Below are 23,895 nucleotides of genomic sequence, written 5' to 3' on the forward strand. Positions count from 1 at the left end.
TTAAGAAATATTATCCTTAGATATAAGTTGATGTAAAGGCAGAGGGAAAACCTTCATAGAAAACCCTAATATACAATTATATGAGGACAACTTTCTGTTTGAATCCTAAGGTCTTGCGTATTTAAGATAAGTAATTTATGAGGATATGCACCAGGAACTATATGGCTCAGTTAAAAATGAAGAAGTTTCAAATACAGTGTGGTGAAAATGGTGAAGTCATTTTTATTTTCAGTGCTTTGACAAAATACCCCATAAAATTCAAAACTTCTACCATTATACAAAAATAGGTGTCTACAAGTGATATCTTCTGTCTTCATCACCAGTAGCAAATACATTAGGCAGAAACATGTAATTTCAGTAGCCTTAAATGAAAAGTGCAGGACACCGCAAGCTACACATTCAGCAGTATCATATCGGCAAAAGTTTAATCTTTTCACCCATTTGATAAATACACAAGGTTTATAATTTAATCATTTAAATTAACATTCTGCAAATATACATGTAATTTAGTGATTATTGTGCATGAATACATACACAATGCTTGTATGTACAAATTCCAGTTTGTTTTCATGTGTAAGAGATCTGATACAATCATAAGCTGTGTTTGTTTTGGTCCCATTAAATATTCACAATATAAAAGCACAAAAGAATCTTCAATTTACAAAAGAGAATTTGTTTAAAATCACTTCAACTTTTGATGTTTTTAAAGTATTATCTTCTCATACCACTATGAAATGTAGTAGTTGAACCTGTAAGAGAAAAACAAGACATTTTGCATGATTTTAGATAACAAAAAAATTACTCTTAACTCTCCATCAGAAAAAATGCCCTTTGTTCCTTAAACGTCTTATTTATAGTTCAACTGATTTTTAAAGAGATTTTGACTATACTTATAAGTCATCAAGAGTTGTTCTAAAGCAAGGAATCAAGACTCATGCTAATATAAAGTGTTCTAAAGGTTGAAGTTCTATATATTTTTAGTATATCCTAAAAAATATTTTGGTCTTCAGATTCTGGGTCTTGTGAAATTTGGACGCTTAAAACAAAACAAACCTTTAACCAACAAACAGACTTCAACTATAATAATGAGAGTTTCCTAGTACTACAAGTTACTTGTGTTAAACACATGAATTTTTTGAATGAATGAATGAAGAGATAACTACTAACTCAATCTGATATTAGTCCACAGTTTGTGGGACTAGTAGGAAAAGAGAATCATTAATAAAAGTTAAAAAAAAACCTGTAAAAGTAGACTGAATACAATTCAAACTAAAATGATTCAAAATCTCTGGATCAGAAGTGAACTAAAGGAAGACAGGGTAAAGAAGTTTTCTCATAATGAATAGAAAATCCACTTCTGTTATCAAGTATGACACTTCAGGTATGTTTTTGAGGAAAGAAAAGTAAAAGATCATTGTTAGGATTTTTTTTTGGATCACTCTTAAAAGCACCAGGCAGTAGTAGGGATAATGGTTGTACTAAGTGATCAATCCTCTTCCTCACCAGTATCTGTATGCCTCACCACTTTCTACCATGCATTACCTCAGAGCACCTTCCCACATTAGTCTTCAATCATGTATTTTCTATGAGAAATCTACTGAATGAAGAGGTAGTAGGGGAATTATTTTGGGGTGGGCAGGATTTGAGGTGATAAATCATGTCTTGAATACTCTAAAGTTAGTTGCGCTGCTGGTTACACTCCTCTGTCAGTAACTCAACAGCAACATAATGTTCCCTCTTTAAAGTTTCAGTTTCTGAAATATGTCTGGATTCCATATCCAAAATTTCAGCGGCATGAAGTTCTTGTATGTGTTCAATTATTTCAGTAAATTGCCTAATTATTTCAGAGACTTTTTCTGAGGAACAGCTAGTCTGTATATCAATTTGAATTCCTGCGTTTTTAACAAGAATTTGTGGAGTCTGGTTGCTCATGTTGACCTTGAGTATTTGGTCCGTTTGGGATGCAGTGTTTTTACCTACTTCAATAGGAAGTGGCTGTAAGCAGATGTTTCTGTTTGTTGGTACTTCAGACTTATCCTCTTTTATTAAGAAGTGGGATAATTTCTTTTTTTCCTTATCAAGTTGATTCTTAACTTGGCTTAAATCTCTCTGAAGAGATGCCATATTTGTCTCTTTTACCTGAAACACAGATAAATTAAGTTGAAAATCTTACAGTGGAGAGGGAAAGAGTATAATTTCATTTATATGTTCACTTGCCTCAGAATAATAGGAAAATCACTTTGGAAACTGTAATACATATATACTTTCGCATGTATGTATGGTCACAGGTTACTACAAAATTGAAATAATTTTATTAGCCTTTACTTTTGTTTCTCAAGGGATTTAAGTTCTCTTTAACAGCAGTTTTTCGCTTCCTTTACTAAAAGACTAGAGATTAAAAGCATTCTTCTAATATAAAGATTCCTTGCAAAACAAGCAAGGAGATGGTGAATAGATTTATAACAATGGAATTTTTCAAAAAGACTTGTAAATTTAGTTTAAGTTATGGCTCTGGACTTGTTTCTATAGGACATTTTGAAAGGGAATTAAGATGGGTAGAAATGAATGAATTAGGAGTTATGTTACTTGTCTTACCAAAAGCTCTTTTTGAAGTTTTTCTGTCCTTTCTTTGAAAGTGGCAAGTTCTTCTTTGGTAGCCACCAACTCGATTCTAAGAGCCTCAAGTTCTTCAAAAAATCCACTTTCTCCACTGGCATTTATTAACTCAGTAGTTGTCTGGATAACAGTAGAAAACATAAGAAATACACCATTTAAAAAAAAAAGCTAAGTTCAAAGCATTTACACATTCTAATGAAGCTTTTCCAAGACTGACTGCCTAGGGGTTTTAGTGATAAATGCTTTTTCAACAAATAGTGAAACATTTTAAGAACTATCGTTTTGTATTCTTAAGGAAATAAGAAAGATTTTCTGGGAATGAAAGACAAATCATGCCATTAATATATATATATATATATAACATTTATAAATTATTGATAAAAGTATTCTTTGTGCCACTCAAAAGTTTCATATTTATATTACTTTCCTCAAAAGATATGAGCTCAAAGATAATTATTATAAGTTATACCTAAAAAGTTATATTAATATTTTAATAATTATTACCTACAGTAATATGCAATTCCAATGAGCTAGGAAGAAGTATAGTGAATGAAATTATTATCCTTTGCCAATATAAATTAAGTAGACATAAAATCCCAATGTATCAATTAATCTTCTGGGGCAGGTAAGACTGAACTTCTGGTACTTGAAATTGTAAGTTTATTAAGTGAGGGAACTTGAAGGAAAAAAGTCTTTGTCATGTCTGTCATACACTAAGAAATAACTGCAATTTCTGATCTTGTAAGTAGACTTAGGTCAGTTACAAATTTTTCCTAAGAAGAATAAAATCTATTATGAGGCATAAAATTTGCCAAGCTAATAACTTGTTACTCATATTAATTCAATATGAATATATTTTGATATTTTTATAATTGTATCTCACCTACGTAACTTTCACAGATTTTATGCCAAAATTGTTTTTGCAAAATTGTGGTATGACCATTTTATGAAGCTCTCCCCCAACCAAAAAAAAATTGTGCTGGTATTAATTAAAAATCATCTATTAATAAACTGTCTTCGGTTCAAGATTAGAATGTATAGAATACTCATGAATATACATTATTGTGGTGGTGATGATTATGGGGTGCACTATGGTACTTAAAAGAGATGATGACATAACATACTTAGTAGAGGTACATTAAGGGGGAAAATATCCACAGAAATTCTAGAGGACATTTGCTAAATTTAATGTTTCCATATTTATTTGAACTATTCTAATTAATGACAACCCTGATTGAATAAAGATGTTTGAAGATCACAAAATGTAATTTGGGCCCATTATTCTAGTGATAATAAAATGACCCTATAGTGTTAAATTTAATCTGGTCTCTATACCTTGAGTTTCTGTGTAAGAAATGTTACTTGTCTGCAATATAACTTGGTAGGAAATCAAATGAACAGAGTATAATCAACTACTAAGTCTCAGCCAATGATAGTAGGCAACTATGTTTCAGCCAATCATAGGCAATCAACCAATCAAATCACATCCAAACAAGGTCTAGCCATGACCAATCAAGCAATTTCTGAATTTTATGTGTGAGTTCTGCCTCTAAATACCACCCACTGTTGCACAGTGAAACTGTTTGAATCTCTTCTGGTTCTGAGTGTTGCACAATGCATGTAGCACTTTTTGCTCAAACAAATTCTTTAGTTTGTCTAAAGTTCTTTAAGAACAGTATGATTTTTTTAAATAAAATCCCATTATGTATAAATTGGTAGGTGTCAGCAGAACTGTTTGACTTAGTAAATTACCAATCAGCTTAATAAGCAAAGGAAAAAAAAAGAGTTTCTTAGGGTATTTTATGTGAAAAACTCAAATATAAAACTAACCTTGAGAACAAAATCTCCGTGAGGGCTTCTTTTCCTTTCTTTTCCTTCAAGTTTTTTCTTACTGTCCTCCAATAACTTCTGCAGTTCTATCTGCTTCTTTTCTTTTTCCAAAGCTTTTTTCTCTGCAGTTTCTACTTGTTCTTTTTTTGAAATCAAAGTAGTATGCATTTCAATCACTTGTCTTTCTAAGTCTGATATTCTCAAGGTTAATGCAGACATATCTGACTCCATCTTGTTTTCTGTTATTTGATTTAAATTCTGCATATTTTCCTTTTCAAGTTCTGATGAATCTACTCCTTTATCTTGATAGAATTTCACATATTCCTGAACTGCCTCAAGTTGGACTTGACTTACAAGAGCAGCAGCTACTTTCTCCTCAAGTACTTTCTGTAGGTTTACGATCTTCTTCTGAAGCATTTCTGTTTCAGATTGGCCTTGTTCTTTTATGTCTTCTATCTGTTTATAACACTGGATAAGTTCTAAGTCCTTTGCACTAACAGAGCTCTCAAGCTGTAGCAGTTTTGTTTCCAAATTTCTGGAAACTTTGGTGCTTTCTTCAAAAGATCTGAGATACATCTTGTTCTCAGGGGGTTTAAGAACATCTTCAATATGGATTACTTCCAGTTCGGGTTGGTATTTGCTGATATCATCTATAGTCATGCTAACACTTTCATCTGGTATACTTTGGATTTTTTCCTTAGGGTCATGTTCTCTCTTCAAGTTGACTAATTCTTGTGTTAGCTGATCCATTTTAAAATTGGTTTCTTTAAGTACATTTTTTGTGAAGGCCATTTCTTCATTAGTGATTTCTACTTGCTGTTCCAAAGCCAGCTTTTCAGCTATAACCTTTTCTAACTGATGTTTCAAGCTGTCCTCTTGTTCTGAGGGGGAACTGGTATCCACCAACATATTCTGTTCAATATATGACAATTCCTCCTGAGGTTTTTCAATCACTTCATTGAGCTTGTCTGTTTCTTCTTCTCTATTTTTCTTCAAACGTTCTTGATCACTCTTCAGACATTCTATTTGGGCTTCAAGATCCCTTATCAGTTCATTTTTTTCTTCAAAATCCTATTAGTTAATGAAAAAGGGAAACACAGAAAAGTATGTATTCATATTTTAAAATTTTGTTTTATTTTAGGGTAAAAACTTAAAGATGATCAGGCACAAAAGCTGTATGCTTGTCAGACACATTATGTTACAATAATAGACCAACAATATAGACCAACACCTCCCTTATCACATCAAACAAAGACCTTATTTAGAACATCATTCTGGAAGTTCTATTAAACATAAGTGGCTTATGCTTTTAGTATTTGATTCTCTATTAGGAAAATGTCAACATTAGTACATTTTATTGGAAAGGATAAAATACTAAATTAAGTCTATAACAGATGGCATCCAAAGCTAATTACTCTATTTAACTATATTAGATTTCAGATAATAACCAATTTTAAATGAGTATACCTTGTTATCTGTTGTAAGTCTAATTTGTTGATGAACGTCTCTAATTTGCTCATTTAATCGATCAATTTCTACCTCTTTTTCCTGTATTATTTGAGCAAATTTCCCAAATAGCATATGCTGGTCATGAGTAGAGATAGCCTCAGGATCCTTCATGGCAAATCTCAATTTCTCCATTTCATCCTAGTGACAAAAATAACCATCATAGTTGGATGTATTCATGACATGGCATTGTTCACAACATTGTTTCAATTAAGTCTTATAAAAAATACATTTCCTACAATGTACAAGTAAAAAAATTAGACATAATGTAGATCAATAATTCTTGAAATATTTTCATAAAAGATCTCAAAAATTTAATTATGAACAGAAAATAAGTTCCATGCAAATCTATTTGCTTGCTAGTGTTCTTCGAGTGAGTATTATTTAGATCTGGACTTAGTAAATGTTTATTATAACTACATAGGAGCAAAACTTATTATCTCTTTATAGAAAAAAAAATTTTCTAAAATAGTTACCTTGAATAATTTATTTTTTTGTTCAAGTTCCTGTAGACGGGTAGTGAATTCCTTTTTCTGTATTTCCAATTGCATATGTAGTTGCTGAACTTCTTCATTTTTATTTTCAAGCTCATCTCTAAATTGCTCTAGTTGTTCTTCTAAGTTTGTTATCTTTAATATCAAAATTATGAAAAGTAAAGAAAAAAAACTTTACACAGATGTTTGTCAAGATAGAATTAAGAATGTTGGGGCTGGGGCTGTAGCTCAGTGGTAGAGCGCCTGCTGTGCACATGTGAGGCACTGGGTTCGATCCTCAGTACCACATAAAAATAAAGATATTGTGTCCAACTACAACTAAAAAAAATTTTAAAAAAGAATGTTGTATTTGCTTTACAAAGTACATATGCTTAATTCATAAGAATAAAGGAAAGTGGTTTTCTAAGCCAGCCATACCTGTATGGTTCCTAGACATGCTCACACTGCACATTCTTTTTTTTGTTTGTTTGTTTTTTGGTTTGTTTATTTTGTTTTTGATTTGGCACTGGGGACTGAACCCAAGGGAGCTTTATCATGGAACCACATCCCCAGCCCTTTTATTCATTTTATAGTTTTTAGATAGAGTCATGCTAAGTAAGTTGCTTAGGGTCTTGCTAAGTTGCTGAGGATGGCCTCAAACTTGCAATCTTCCTGCCTCAGACTTCTGAGTTGTGGGATTATAGGTGTGTGCCACCGTGCCTGTCACACTGCACATTCTTAAACCATCTTGCCCAATTAGAAGACACCTTAAAGAAGGACACCAGGAAACATTTTCTACCATAAGCAGAAAGAGTCACAGAAAGGAGCAGTCCACATGCTAACTCTTATGTTAAATTCAGTTAAAATTAAGTTAGTTGCTATTGAAAAGCTTAGAAAAATTGTAGAATTAATTCAGTTATTCTAGTATCAAATAAAACTAACTTAATATAGTCCCACAAATATCTAATTATAATCCATTGAATGCCCTGGCTGCTTTGTGGTTTGATTAAGCAGATGGAAGCAGAGATACACAATAAGGTCAAGAGATCCTTAGGTCTGAATTGCAGAGTAAGTTAACAAAATAATTTTAGTAGAAAATCAGAGAGCTCTTACTTATAGGAAAACAGAAATTTAATTTTTGAAGATAGATTATTAGTAATAAAAGTAAAATAATCCTCTTTGATGGTTATCCAAAAAAAAAATGAACCTGATGATGAATATTAAGAGCTAATTATTGCTCTATTTAAAAAAAATGGGTTTGAGGACATTAGCAATCACTTTAGCTCACTGCTTCACAGCTACTTAATATTTAATAAATGAATTTATAAACATATATTTACTTGATGATCAAAAATGTTGCATTAACAGCAACCTAAGATGCAGAAGCAGTGTTTAGTAGTAACTGGCTCAGAGCCAACTTTAAATCATTTAGTGCCTTAAAGTTGAAAAGGGGCATATCTTGCTTATATACTGATACATCACATAATTAGAATCATTCTAGCACAGGCAAGGCAAGGCCTTAAAAATCAGCCTAAAAAAAGAAATCAGCAAGGAGAAAAAATCAGCCTAATATTTCTTAAACAGAAATGGTATCAATACTAAATAATGGCTATTATTTATAGAGAATTACTGCTAGGCATGGGTACAAAGTACTTTATATATTGTTATTTTTTAAAAAGCCTGTAACAACCTTAGGAGCTCTATTCTATGATTAACCCCATTTCAGAACTGAGGAAGGGAGTTACAGCAAGGAGTAACTTGTCCTGAGGTCACATGTCTACTATGTGGTGAAACCACCTTTTGAACCTGGGGAGTTCCAGTCCTAAACTATAATTTATCCTGTTTCTAATAACTAATGTCTAAGACCTCTACTTAAATTTTTTTGTAACACTGATATTGAACTCTGTAGACACTAAAATACATTTAGTGGTTGTACATATATAATTTCCAGGTTAGTTTATTGAAAATTGTGATGACTGTATCTTCTTCAAAGTTATCTGACAGTATTTACACCTATTCTCTTCTATAACAAATTTTAATGACAAGGTATTATAAAATCAACATACACATATTTATTTAAGTAAAATTGCTGCCCCACCTCACATGACCTTTTTTTTTCCTTGTAATATCACTTAATAGTCAAATTCTTAGCTCTATGTCTTAAAAGCCCTGCTACTCAAAGTGTAGTCTCTGGAGCAGCAGAATGGGCATCATGTGAGAGCACGTTTGATGCACAGAATCTTGTGCTGCACTCAAGAGCTGCATTTTGGAAGCTGAGGTTGTGGCTCAGTGGTAGAGCGCTTGCCTAGCATGCGTGAGGCACAGGGTTTGATCTTCAGCACCACATTAAAAAAAAAGGTATTTAGTTTCTCTACAACTAAAAATTTAAAAAAAAAAGATTAAAAAAAAAGACCTGCACTTTATCAAGATCTCCAGCTGATTCATATGCAGAGAAGGACTGGTTTAAAGTACTAACATTTTTTATTTTAAGTAGCTGAACTTTAGACATCACATCAGACTTTAGTTTCTCCAAATGACACTATGGAACATTCTTGTTATTCAAGCAGACTCTAGTTTCAGGCTATCTTATAACAACACCCAAACCAGAACATTAGAAAGGTTTAAACTTGTTTTACTTATCTACCACTTGATATCTAGACTATTTGGATGACACTGATTTGTACCTATTTGAGTCTTATTTTATTTTGTAAGTGTTTTTTTCTCTTAAAAAAAAAGTATAGGGGCTGGGGTTGTGGCTCAGTGGTAGAGCATTTGCCTGGCATGTGTGAGCCACTGTGTTCGATTCTCAGCACCACATATAATCAAAAAATAAAATAAAGGTCCATCAACAACTTAAAAAAATGTTAAAAAAAAACCTTATATATGTTCCACTAATTAGATAGCATATTCCTTGAAGTCTGGTGTTGATTTCACAACTGAACAAAAGTGCTCTACATTCAGAAACAGCTTAATAATAAATGTTGAATGACAGTCTTTAACATTTTTCACTAACAAGCAAAATATATTCAGTGTTCTGGCATCATAGCATCATAGGGTTCCAGAATCAGTTCTTTCTGTCTGTACTAAGTATTAACCTCTCTTAAGGATCAGGTCACACATTGGCAAATTAGGAGATTTTAGAACAGAATCTATTCCCAGGGAGAGTGTTAAGGGTTAATGGGACAAGGCATTTAATATACTTTCTAGCCCTCAGCCCTCAGGAAAGTTAACTATTATTTACTATTGCTATCTGTAAACTAGAGCTCATTAGTTCTACAGAGAGCTAAAACTTACTGATCCTTTTCTCAAAATAACTATTGTCTCCACAATATTTCCTTCTCCTATAAGAAGCTGTTTTCTTCTTTTTATTCATCCCACATTTCTAAATAGTCTAATGAACTTTCAAAAAATGTTTTATACAAATCTAGGTTTTAGGAGTATTTGAACGTCTCAACTATAATGATACATAAAGATATCTTTATGTTTATACTCAATAGGATATCTGAAAACATTTGCCTAGTTTTCAGGATAGAATGCTTAAGTTATTTTCATTAAAAGACATATGCTTTAATTCTACATTCATACCTCTCATTATTCAGTTATAGGTAAGGAAGTGAGTTCTGATAGAATACTCATTATAGTTATTTAAAGCAAGTAAATGAAGGTCAGCTGTTATTTTAATTTGTATATATTCACTCAACATCTTTGGCTCTGGGTCTCTATCTGCAAAAATTGAAAGTCAGTTAACAGATGCTCTCTCTATGGTTTCTTATAGTTCTGTACTACTAGTACTATGATCCTGAGTAAAAGGTAGATGTTTATTAGAAACTTAATTCAGGAAATTAAGGTGTTAGTAGATATATATTACATTCAAATGATAATAAAAATAATAGGGCATGGTGGCACATGAATGTAGTTCCAGCTACTCAGGAAGCTGATGTGAGAGGATTGCTTGAACCCTGTAATTTGGAGTTTATAGTCAGCCTGGCACTATACTTAATGGCTTCCATCTCAAAATACAAAAACAAAAACAAAAAAATCTGTGTGTGTGTGTGTGTGTGTGTGTGTGTGTGTGTGTGTGTGTGTATGTATGTATAGAATTAGGGCTAAGGAAATAACTCAGTGATGGAATGCTTGTGTGAGGCCCTTTGAGCCCCAGAACACACACACAAATGAAGAGAAACAACTAGTAAGCTACATCAAGTATCCTTAATCAACTACCACTACTTTTAGATCCAGTTGTGAAGGTTCATTTTTTGGGGGAGGAGATTATTCAGTATTTAAGATAAATCATTAAGTATTAATTCCTTTCAAATATACAGAAATAGTTACACACAAAAAAAATGTGCTCACTGCTTCCATGAAAACTCCAAACTTAATAAACAAGAACTTCTCAGATGTTACATAAAAATGGGAAAACGATCCTTTTCATGGATCATTTCAACTATAGTAATTTCTATGGATTCCTTTTTTCTTCTTTGAACTACAAATTCACTGAACCGTCATTTTAGCTGATGTCTAAATTAGTTTTATAAACAGATTTCCAAGTACTTATTACCAAATACTTCTACGATATTTAAGCAAAATAAGTAATTGTTAAAATAAATTTAAATGTTCTGAGAAAAATTCTATGGAAAGAGACAAAAACATAATTAAAAACATTTTAAACATTTAAAATTATTTATTACTATACAATGTTGAGTATTATATGTTTTCGGAAAACTACTAGTAGACAAAGAAAGTTAAAATTACTATAGCTCTAAAGGTAAATTTTCTTTTCTTGTTCTCACAGGGGTATTATTATGTTGCCTAGGCTGACCTTAACCTCCTTGGCTCAAGTGATTCATTCTCCTGCCTCAGAGTCCTGAGAAGCAGGGACTACAGGCATGCACCACCATGCCTAATTGGATCCTTCTCTTTAAGAAGGAGGGAGAAGGGCAACACAGGATAACTTTATAGTTACTTTCTTGTTATTATTATTTTGTGGTGCTGCAGATTCAAACCCACATTGAGCTAAATTCCCATTCCTAGTTCATTATTAATCTTTTAAGCACAAGCTTCATATGTTGTAAAACAATACTATCAATTCTCAGGGAAAAGTTTAAAAAGAAAAAGGAAAGCAAGCAAACCCAAATTCACAGTAGAGAGGAGCAAAAACTCAATGCCCATAGCACGAACAGGAGAAAAGAGATGCTGCCTTTTGTCCTAACTACTACATTTCTCCACTGTCCTCTTCATTCAGCCCGTACCTGCTAAATTATCCTTTCTCCCTCTCTAAATTTCTTCTTGCTTCAAAGTGCTCACACTAGTTATCCTCTCAACCTGGAATAAACTTCCTTCATAAGCTTATCAGTTCACATGTTTATTGTCTTGAAGATCAATTTAGGCACTGAATTGAGAAAGTCTATATTTTGGTTTTAGACCACAAACTTCATTTTGTTCAAATGATATTTTCAAGGTAACTGATTTTAAAATAACTCAAAACATATTTTGTCATTTAAAAATAAAGTGGTAGAGCGCTTGCCTAGTATGTGTGAGGCACTGGGTTCAATCCTCAGAACCATGTAAGTAAATAAAACAAAAGATATTTGCCCATCTACATCTAATACACACACACACACACACACACACACACACACACACACACACGAAAGAAAAAAAAGAGTCCTTACCTCTTTCTCTTTTCTGTCGATAGCATCTCGCTCAGCTTGCAGTTGCACTTCTAGAGACAATTCTGCTTTAGCTTCTAAGGCTCCAAATTGTTTCTGGTCCGCTACCTTTAAATATATAAGAATGTTCTCAAATTTTCAGACATTAAATACTGATTATTCAGAGTGTGTGTGTGTGTGTGTGTGTGTGTGTGTGTGTGTGTGTTCGTGTTTCCTTTTGGATAAGTAGCAATTCTCTCTGACCAGTTAGGAGGACAAACTCTACATTAGTGAATATCAAAAAGTTACAGATATTCAGTCTTGAATACATTCATAGAGTCAAACAGGAACTTTTGACACTTAAAATGCATTTCTCAGATAAAAATGAAGGCTCTTCCCCATCTGCCCCCACCCTCAAGCTTTCTTATTCAAGCTCTGATGTTTGTGTATCAAACTTTTCTTCATTAAAACACTTAATAAAGTTAACTCAAAATGTCACACCTTTTGAAAATTGTCTGTGCTAACAAGTAAGGCTTGTTCCAGTTCTCTCACTCTGAACTCTAGCTTTTCAATTTCTTCATTCCTCTCTTGTACATCTCTCTGAAGCTGTTCTTTTGATAGAAGCAGCTCACTGCACTTGTCTGTTTTTTCTTTTAGATCATTTGTTAACTGTTCAACCTGAAAATATAATAAACAAAAAAAATCTAAAAATTTGAAAAGTTCATAACTTTTAATTCATTTCAAAAATCATTTTTTTCAAAAAACATTTTGAAATGCTATATTAATTTCATTTTTTATAAGGATAGCAACTATTATCTCAAACAAAGGTTGATAGTTCCCAAGTTGATAAGAACTAGGCAGCACTAGTAAACAACAAATATTGCTTTTGCTCAACCCTTTTTAGAAAAATTTCTTTCTCTTAAGACTAAGACTTTAGCTAGGAAGAGGGGAAAACCACATTTTGAATAATGTTGAATTATCTAGTAATGGTACAATCATACTAAGACCTATGACCTTAAAGATGGCAAATTTGTAGAGTACTTACTGACTTGCTCTCAGAATGTGAAGTAAGATAACCTGAAAAAAAATCTTTCATGAATTATTTTTTGATAATAGTTATTTACAAAGCACTTTCAATCTATACATTGCACCATCCCAGAATAGAGATGAGGATGGGTGGTAAGAGAGAGCTGTACATTTAGTGTCTTAATAGTTTCTCCTGCATCCAAAATAAATGATGACACATCCCAGAACTTATCCCTGAAGACTGATATGCAAGTGCCTTCAATTCAGTGGCTCTGGGATAGAAGAATACAGGAAGGATTAATAAGATAATTTATGAAATTAGTTCTGATCAAGAGGGAGAGGAAGTTCCTAAAAAGATAAGTGATGGTAAGAAATAAAAGAATACTGCCTTTATTCAGTGAAATACTTGGAGGCAATTATACAAAATGACAATCATTATTCAGAACATTAAAAAATGCAAGCTTAATTATAATTACAGGATTAAATTTTAACAGTAATAAAGCTACTGAGAATAATAGGTTGACTAAGTTTTGGATTAAGTTCATAAGAAAAGGCTATAAAACAGGTACAATGAAATGGCATATTATAATGTTTTCACAGTTGGAATTTTTGGGTCTTCAGAAAAACAGAAGCTGGGATTAGTTCTGGCAGGGTAAGCAGAGAACAAATGGGTCACAATGTTCCTGAGGAAACTCAAACATACCTTAAAGTTTCATGAATGAGATAGGTCAACTTTCAAATATTTTTTTAAAAAATTATATAGTAGAAAATGGCAGTCAAAGTTCTAGATCTTGAATTATCTTTTGAGTTTCAATGAATAAGTCACTGTTTTTCAAAAGCTAAAAATACATTTGTTAGAAATAAGGGCAATGACTACAAACAAGGGGAATGATGACTTTTCTGCTATTCTAGCAGATTTAAAATTTCATTACAATGAACTTATAGGCATTTTATACTTCATTGAGGTACTTTTAAGAGAAATGAATCAAGTAAACTTCTTAGAAATTGTAGATAATTTTCAGCAATAAAATTATTTTCAGAAATAATAGTAGTTGAATTTAAGTGTTAACTAAGGGCCACACTAATACTGCTATGCAGTGGGAGCTATTACTGTCTTTATTTTAGAAATGAATAAATAGATTTAAAAGGTTAAGTAGCTTAGTTACTGTCACACATCTACTACATAGCACAGCCATGATCCACACTGGGATTGCCTTATCTCAAGCACAATCTCTTTATAACCAGGATAAGCCATCTTTAGAAATATATATAAGTGATATACGTATAAATATGTATAATATTTCCCATGTAGCATTTGTTTAATAAATGTAGAGTTTTCTGTATGAGGAAAATGGACAGTGGGAGTGACAGAGTAGAAGCAGGGAGACTGGTCAGGAAGCTACCTCACACATATAGGCAAATAATAATGACAACTAAGACACAGGGAAATGAATAAAGCTGAAAAGAATAAAAAGATATAGTATAAATCTGATCCATTAATGGTTTGGGATCAGGGCTGAGAAGGAGTGGGACTGAGGAAGAATTCTAGAACTTAGCAAAGAAGATGATTTAGAAGGCACAACATTTATTGAGATGAAGAAGGAATAATTTTATTCTTGTCTTTTTGATAAAGGCTATTCAGGAACCAAGAATATGATTCCTGGATATGTTAAAAATGAGACATCTACGTGGAGACGGAGTAGGCAGTTGAAAATTCAAGTACAGAGTTCAACAGAGATGTTAGGAATAAAGGAACATCTGTGGGGCAATTTACAGATGACTGGGAAGAAAATGTAAAAACAGAAGAACGAGGACTCTAAGACTAAGTCATGAGGTACCCCTCATTTATTTTGGGTAGGCAGAAGACAAATAAATACTGGAGGAGAGAGACCACACTCTACAGTAGGTGTGTCACAGCAGTCAAGAGAAGGCGATACTTATAGAAGACTGTAATGAGTGTCTCTAAATGGTTGAGTAGTATTAAAGACAGAGAGGTGATTACTAGATACAGCCAAGAGGCTTTGGGTAACCTTCATAGGAACAGTTTAAATATACTAAGGGGTATAAAATTCCAAGAAAAAGATGTTGGAAACTTCATTGTAGTGGACTGTAAAAGAGAAGAGAAAGGGAAATAATTAGTAAAGAGTGACTACAGAGAATTATCAGTTTAGTTGGGATGGGAGAAGAGAACTAGGCAGAGAAGTTTATTTAATACTAGAAAATATATAAAGATGGAAATAATTCCAAATTTAAGTACAACATTTTTATGTTTTGTTTTTTGTTTTTGATGGTGCTGGCATCAAATCCATGACTTCAGGTATGCTAGGCAAGTGTTCTACCATGAACTATAACCCCTAGTCCAATATAAACATTTTTTAGGGTTAATGACCTCCTCACATTTAAGTAACATTCAATGTCCTGATTTTTAAGATTTATACCTTATTCACTTTTAAGTTTTTCATAATGTAACTCTTACTTCACACTCAAGATACAAATAGGCAATACCAATAAAATTCTTACCTCTCTAGTTTGATGTTCACCAACAGGCTGGATTCGAGGCACAACCTTAAGTTGTTGTTCTAACTTCTGTATTTCTTGTTGGAACACATCTCTCTCATGTTCTCTGTCAATGGCTTGCTCCTGAAATTGAACAATAATAAAAACAATAGTAATTGAAGAAACAATATTTATTAAACCGATTATCTCTCTTTAGTTATAGGTTAAGTTTGTTTGAAAAGAAAGGACTGATGACCATGGAATCACAAAGATTCAAAAATATTTTTGGTATGACACATTACCTATTTGGGTTCTTCCACAAAATTTAAATACTTAAAATTTATTTGAAGTACACTTGTTTTCATTTAGGTAATGTTAAACTCAGAATGAAATAATTCTCCTCCATCAATGAATGTACTTGTACAATGGAGAAATTACACTGCTAACTCAGTCATTAAGCAAATAAACAAACTGTCTGGTAAATCAATTTCTTATAATCTTAAGTTTTATACCTAAAATTATAAATAGTATAAGACTCTAATTCTCTGATATGTGAAGAGAAAATCTGGCTTATAAGAAATCTTAAAGAAGAATATCCATGTGAAATTAAAGATTTAACATCTTTTTGGAAGAGAGCAATGGAAGCTTGGCAACTATTCCAGTCCAAGTGCCACACTGTTGTTACCTGTGTTCACACCTTTTGAGTTGGACACAATGGTAGACAATTAGCTCTTGGAATTCTTACCTGCTTTGACTACTGATTAAATGAGAGACTAGTAGAAGATTAACTATGAATTTTGGAACGTTAACTAGTAGGGCTTATTCACAAGCTAGTGGCACAAGTTTTGTTGTTGTTTAGGTTTTTTTTTTTTTTTTTTTTGGTGCTGGTGATTCAACCTAGGGCCGGCCTCATTTCATTCATGCTAAGCAGTACTCTACCACTGAGCTACATTCCCTGCCCTAGTTTTACTATTTTCATTTTGATTGTTACATAATAAATTATCGGAATACTCTCTCCATTGGTGTAATACACACATAAGCAAAAATATTAAGAGTCCCTATAATTTAAAGTTAAAATAATATAGAACAGTATCACATAGTATTCTACTGAGAAAAATCAATATCAAATTGCAAATACTTACATCTAAAAATTTTCTCATTTTTTCTAATTGCTTTTCCAGTGCTTGGTTTTGCTGTCTTAAATCCATTACTTCAGCATTTTTTTCTTGTTCCATCTCTATAAACCAACTGACTTGCTCTTCAACATCTATTTCCAAAGCTTTCATTTGTTTTTGAAGTTCATCATGTACTTTCTCAGCCTGACACTGCAATTCTAGCTTTTACTTCATTAATTTTTCTGTCTCATGTAGTAATTCTGTTTATAAATGCAAAAGCATTCAGAGTTAATTATAATTAATGGTGCTTCCAGTAAATTTTACCTTCATGAAATAAAGACTGAGAAATATTTTAAGTCCATATTAAAAAGTAAATATTCTCTTATAGAAATAACAAAATATCTTACTGCTACACATACATAAACTAGTATTATTAAAATTATGCAGAATTAACAAAAAGAAAGTCCCGTCACAAAAACACCATTTTTGTAAAAACATAGCAAATGACAAAAAAGCCACTTTTCACTATTAATAATAGAACAAAATTGAATGAAATTTAAGCATAGAAAAAGAACATTTTTATTTACCTCACACAAAAATTAATTCATTCCAAACCCATAAATCACTTTCATATGTATACATAATATACACAAAAATCACTGTAAATCTTTAAACAAGCAAGGAAGAGTTGTAGAAGAAGAAATATGACTAGACCCAGAATTTCCTGTTATTCTTACTCCTTATTAGATCCATATTACTGAGTTGTTTTTGCATGCTCACATGTATGTGCATCAAGGGAAAACTGACACGTGAGAGGCAGTGTGGTTAGCACTAAAAACAGACTATGTCTTCAAATCCTAGCTTGCCTCTTTTGTTTTACATGATATTCAATATGATGATCCTTGGTTTCCTTATATGTAAAATGGGAACTATATCATTGCCAATCTCTTACAGCAAATTTGGAATCAAATGAGTTAAATTATGTAAAACAATAACTGTAGTATAGTAAGCACTATTGTGTTAGTATCATTATTAATATAATAATAAAGTATAAAAGAAAAAGTAAACCAATCCTCTAATAAAGAAAATGGAAAGAACTTATCTCTAGAATCTTTATACTAACTGATGTACCAACACTATACTCAGGACAAGGAATCAACAGAAAAAATTTTTCCTTTGAAAACAACACTGATACTAGATGTTAACATAAAGTAAATCAATCAGAAAGCCTCTTACTAAATTCCATTGATCTTTTTACTACCATCATCTTATAAACTTCCTGACTTAGAAGAGGATTCTGGAAAGTCATAGACTACAAGATTTAATATATTTGTTAACAAAAAAAAAACATTTTCTTTGAAAAATTGAAATTGTTTTAATTTTCATGCATAACAGATAATAAGATGATGTCATTATCAATCTCAGTTGTTAATTTCAAGTGAAAATGTGAACTTTTATAGTAAGACAAGTTGTTTTGTTGTTAAAGAGAACAACTTTAAGAGTGAATCACAGCAGCAAAACTGCGAAATTAGAGACATGTTAGTTGGTTGAAAATCCAAGGGTTACTCAAAATTTGCATCTAAATCTACCACTCAAAAATAGTCCATGCAATTGTACGCACACGCCTGCTTCAGGTGCTGCATCGACTGCAGCATCTACTAGTCCTATGAAAATAGAAAACAAGACAAGACACAACAAAAATATTATACATATTCTATTGGCTAAAATAAGATAATGCATGTGCCCACATATATATTAGAAAGCAGACACTGAAGCCACTGATTATTATCACTGGAGATTTTAAGAAGTTCCAATATTTCTTGAATATTTTACATGTATGACACAAAGTTTTTCCCCATTAAAAATTACAACCCTAAACCCATGTTAGACTAATTTCATCATTTTACAAAAAATGTATGTTGTATTTCTTAATTGATCAAATGAAATTAGACAAACAGTTTATAATTCCAACTTATGTTTACTATAAAAGTGAGGACACAATAAACTGAATTTAAATTTTTACTATTACAAAGATTGACATTTACTGCTAAACAAACTTTAACGTCAAGATATTATTTAATTTCTTATTTAAGGAAAAATTAAGGTTATTTATAAATTTAAATTCTCTTTGAACTCCTACTACACTAGATGTCAGCCTGCTTCTAGCGCCATTGACCTTTTCCATCTATTTGGCTTGCAAGCCCCAGACCTGCTTATTACTAAAACAAGTTCTTAGTTATTTAATCCGACAATACATTTTTGCTGTCTCTTTTCTATTAAAAAGCCTAAAGCTTACACAATTTATAAAATATTCTGCCCCATTATTTGTAACCTTCTCTTGAGGCAGATTTTTGGGGTTAAGTAAAGAATTGTCTTTTCCTGTTAACAGTCAACATCTGCCAGAGATTAAAAAAGAAAGAAAAGAAAACCCTGGTTCTACTTGGTTGTCTAATAAGACAATTACCTATAGGTATGTTTGGTTATAATTTTTTTGAATATACTTTTTTTAGTTGTCAGTGGATCTTTATTCTACTTATATACAGTGTTGAGGATGGATCCCAGTGCCTCCCACTTGCTAGGCAAGTGCTCTATCACTGAGTCACAACCTCAGCCCACTCTGCTATTATTTTTCAAGTTCCTATATGGTATATGAATAATGGCATTGAAAAAAAGGGGGGAAAATCATTCTTAATGTTTAAAGAATATAAATGAAAAGAAAAGTGTTCCAAAGTCTGAAAATACGTACGTTGTACAACTGGACTTGCTTCTGCTTTCATTGCCGCCTTCTGTCTTGACAATAATTCTTTTTCTGCTTGGATTTCTTGTTGTTCTGCTTCCAATTCTTGCAACCTATTACCTGCACGTAACAACTCCTGCTCAAGGCGATCTATTATATCAGTTTTTTCCTGAATTTGCCTTTCAAAAAGAGTTTTTTCATCTGCGTAGCCATCAATGATACCTGTAAGATAAAATGAACAGGAAATGAAATTACAACTCATTTAAATTTGAACATTAATATGTTTTAATATGAACAAAAGAGCTGTTAGCAAAACTTTAAATCATTCCAACCTATTAAGAGTCTTGAATGAATTTGCTATTAATAGCAGCAACTTATTGACTTTTTTTTTTTTAGTTGAAGATGGACACAATACCTTTACTTAGTATATTTTATGTGGTGCTGGGGACTGAAGCTAGTGCTTCATGTGTGCTATCAAATGTTCTACCACTGAACCACAACCCCAGCCCTTAACTTTTAATATGTACATTTGATTTAGTCGTCGTCTTCTTTTTTGAGTACCAGGAATTGAACCCAGGGGTGCTTTATCACTGAGTTACATCCCCAGTTCTATTTTATTTAGAAACAAGGTCTCACTAAGTTTCTTAGGGCATTGCTAAATTGCTGAGGCTGGCATTGAGTTAATAATCTTCCTGCCTCAGTGTCCCTGGGCATGTCACTGGGATTACAGGCATGTGCCACTGTGCCTGGCCTAATGCAGTCTTCTTGTTTACCAACCTGACATTAATGTGAAATTTCTCTAAACTTTCAAATACTTTGCTATACTGAAGTATCATCACATTGTATATGCGTAGTTCACTTTAGTAAAATGATAAAAATAGACAAGTTTCTAGCTTAATGTAAATCAGATATTATAAATCGAATCACAATTCTAATAGAGTAAAGAGAATGGGAGAGGGGAAAGAAGATGGGAGGGAAAAGAAGGGGATCATGAACTGAAATTTATTTCCATGCATGTATGAGTTTGTTGAGATGAACTCAGCTACTATGTATGACTATGAAGCTCTAACAAAACATTTTCTCTCAAGTTGGTATTTTAATTCTAGAAGGTTAAGGTCAATACCACAGCATGGGGGAAGAGGCAAAGCCCAAGGCTTTAGAGGCTTAAAGCCTATGGTCACTATTTAATGGTTACCTTAAACAATTCAATAACATCTTTACCTTCGGTTTTCTCATTTTTAAATTACAGGCATGTCTTAGGATGGTGGGATCATGGTAACAACTCTCCACCATCCATTTCTCTATTTTCTAAAATTCCTTTATATTTTCAGTAATTCTACAAGTTCCTTTTATATTTAAATGTGTATATGCAGTTTTAAAAACTGCTTGGAAAAACTCTGAAGACAAACTACAACTACTTTCCAATGGCTGCTCTAAATTAGAGTAGATTTGTTTCTGAATTTGGCTGTACATCAAAATCTCTATTTTAAGATTGAAGTTCTGCTACTCTGACTTGCCAAAGGCAAGGTACTTACCCTCAGCCTTACTGAGCTCCACTGCCAGCTGTTCTCTGGCCCTAGACTCTTCATGAAGGCGCTCTCGCAGTTCTTCTTGGCATTTAAGGAACTCTGTTGCCTGTTGTTTCTGTTTGAATGACTCACGCATCAATTCTGTTTGTGTAACTTTTGCATGTTCAAGCTAAACAAGAAGGGAAAGAATACATAAAGGAAGATGAAGTGTTGGAAAACCAGTGTCATTTTCCATTAAAGTAAGGATTTCAAATAAAAGACATATTTCTGACTTACAGTCACTTAAGACAGTTCTAATGCATGTTAACATTTGTGGGTAGGATAAGTCAATAGTAGACTCCACATTTGTTTTGAACACTTTAGAATTCAGAGGCATTAAAAATATAGCCTTCTTAGAATGCTATCATTGGCATATACTGACTCCATTTTTAAAATAGTTTTTAAGATGGTAATACACACTTGAGGCCAAAGCTCTCAATCGCCATAACTTAATCATTTGTGTGAAATTACAAAAAAGCACTAACTTTGCTTTAGTTATCTGAGCTTTTATATGTCACCATCTACTTATCTGTTTTTACTAAAACAACTACATGCAGAAAAAAAAAAAACCTCCACAAAAAACAAAAAACTGAGCTCAAATGTTTCCAGTACTTAGCCCCAGAATTTTAAGAAATAATTGTATGTATTGACAACAGGCTTACAGCAAGTCTCTTAAATAAATTTTGTAAATTTACATAAGTTTGTGTATCAGAAAGACATTACTGCCATGTTTTAAGCTTAAAATGATAAAATGTAGTGGTTTCTAAGGTTTCTAATTAGACATTAATAATGTATTATAAAATTAAGATAATATTTAAAATCTTATTCTTAAAGACTTCTGCTCCTCACACCTGAGTGTTATTGCCAAACCAAATCAATTTCCAAAATATTCAGTATACAATTATTGTTTTTTAATTTAATTCATTTTTTTATGTTGTAGATGGACAAAATACCTTTGTTTTACTTATTTATTTTTATGTGGTGCTGAGGATTGAACCTAGTGCCTCACACATGTTAGGCAATCACTCTACCACTGAGCTACAACCCCAACCCCAATAATTGTTGTTTTAAAAGAAAGTTTAAATTTTATTTATAACCTATTATTTAAAAATGAGCATAGATATAAGACTCATAATGGAAAATTAAACATAAATTTTAATTTGTAACTAATTTCCTAAAATATCTGTGAAAATATATTGTTACTTTAAAAAGGAAAAATTTTATGAACATGTTCACTTTTAACTACCAACAGTATTTTCCTTTAAATGTGGATAAATACTATATTTTAATTTTTACTATAAAGAAAATGACTATGAAGTATACATGCTGTACACAACTACTCTCCTGAATTTAGTCAATACATTTTTTAAAATACATCAATTGCTTCAATATGTACATAATTTTTATTATATACTAATGACCTAGAAAATACATGAAATATAGAGTTCAAAGTTATAACTAAAAAAAGATGAACTATTTTCCAAATTTACTACATAAATTCAATAGAGTATTTACAATAAAATAAATATTTGCTTTAGATAAATTTGATAAGTCTTTGCCTCTATGCTCCATTTCACAACAAGATCTAAACCACCTTCACATACATTTAGATATTTACCATGAAATCATGAAAAAACCCTTCAGTTTTAGAAACAAAGCAAAAACCTCAAGCAATCAAATAAGTAAGACTAATATATTTTATTTACAATAGCAATTGGGATCCACTGCATTTGGGATAAGAGTCCCCCTTAAAATTCTCATTTACATACTTTACACAATAGCTTCTATCCAGTTAAGGTATGATTTACTCCTAATATCTATAATAGTATGAATTATATAAAAATTTTAAACTCAATATTTTCAAAGTATTTAGTAAACTCACCATTATACTTAAAGTATGGATAAGCTTTAGTAAAGATTATGACACTTAAAACAAAAGTTGTAGAAGGGGTAACAACACTATTCTAAAAACCATCTGGTCTGTTAAATATTAGCTAGCATGTACAGTTAAAGTCACCAAAGTTATAAAAAGTGCTAAATAACTTGTAGTCAATCATTCACAACATATTTGAGAATCAAATAAACCTGGAATACTGAATATGCAGGTATCTTTATGCTAAACACCTTTAGCAATGTTTATAAGTTTCACATTAAAAACAGAAAAAAGATATTTCTCTACAGAATTAGTTGACATATAGAAAACTAAAAATAAGTTCCTTATGGTGTAAGAAAATCTAGAATCCAAGTTTGCTTTTACCTTGCCTGGAACTACTGTCAGTATGTCATGGATGTAAACAATTCATTTAGCTGGTCTAGGTATCACAATACCTATTCTCTCAAATATAATCATTCCATTTTTATTCCCATTTTTATTCAGGATTGGATTCATAAACATACAAAAACAAGAATCTTAAAGACAAGCAGAATATTTTTTAAACAATTCACCTGGCACTGGAGAAGTGTAATATTATCTCATTCTGCTTTCTGGAATTAAGAACACAGCCAAGTTGGGACTTTTAGATCAAATTGAGCCCTTTGATACATTTAGGATGAATGGGCAGCAGTATATACCAAACAATAACAAAATAAGGTTCTATTCCGTTAACCTTATTAACAATACTTAAAATTTCATTTCTCATTATACTTATTTGTTAGTATATTAACAACATAAAGCATCTGAGTTTTAGTTTTATTATTAAACAAAAGCATAAATCACTTTTTTAAAAAAATATTTTTTAGTTGTAGATGAACATAATACCTTTATTCATTTATTTTATGTGGTGCTGAGGATCGAACCTAGTGCCTCACCCATGCAAGGCAAGCACTCTACCACTGAGCCACAATTCCAGCCCATAAATCACTTTTTTTAAAAAAGTATTT

General features: G+C 32.0%; 1 pseudogene across 1 annotated transcript; it reads right to left on the bottom strand.

Moving 5' to 3' along the window:
• Positions 1–1,677: 1,677 nt before the first annotated feature.
• LOC308640440 (A-kinase anchor protein 9-like) lies at positions 1,678–23,501 on the bottom strand (annotated as a pseudogene). Its single transcript, XR_014024360.1, has 12 exons — positions 23,273–23,501; positions 20,983–21,145; positions 19,457–19,669; positions 16,738–16,970; positions 15,620–15,739; positions 12,575–12,751; positions 12,098–12,202; positions 6,429–6,581; positions 5,914–6,093; positions 4,447–5,517; positions 2,596–2,736; positions 1,678–2,139 (listed from the first exon to the last, which is right to left on the bottom strand). The product of XR_014024360.1 is annotated as an A-kinase anchor protein 9-like (transcript).
• Positions 23,502–23,895: the final 394 nt, after the last annotated feature.

This window comes from Spermophilus citellus (assembly GCF_964194105.1).
Source record: "Spermophilus citellus genome assembly, contig: SCAFFOLD_58, whole genome shotgun sequence".
NCBI classification, from domain to species: domain Eukaryota; kingdom Metazoa; phylum Chordata; class Mammalia; order Rodentia; family Sciuridae; genus Spermophilus; species Spermophilus citellus.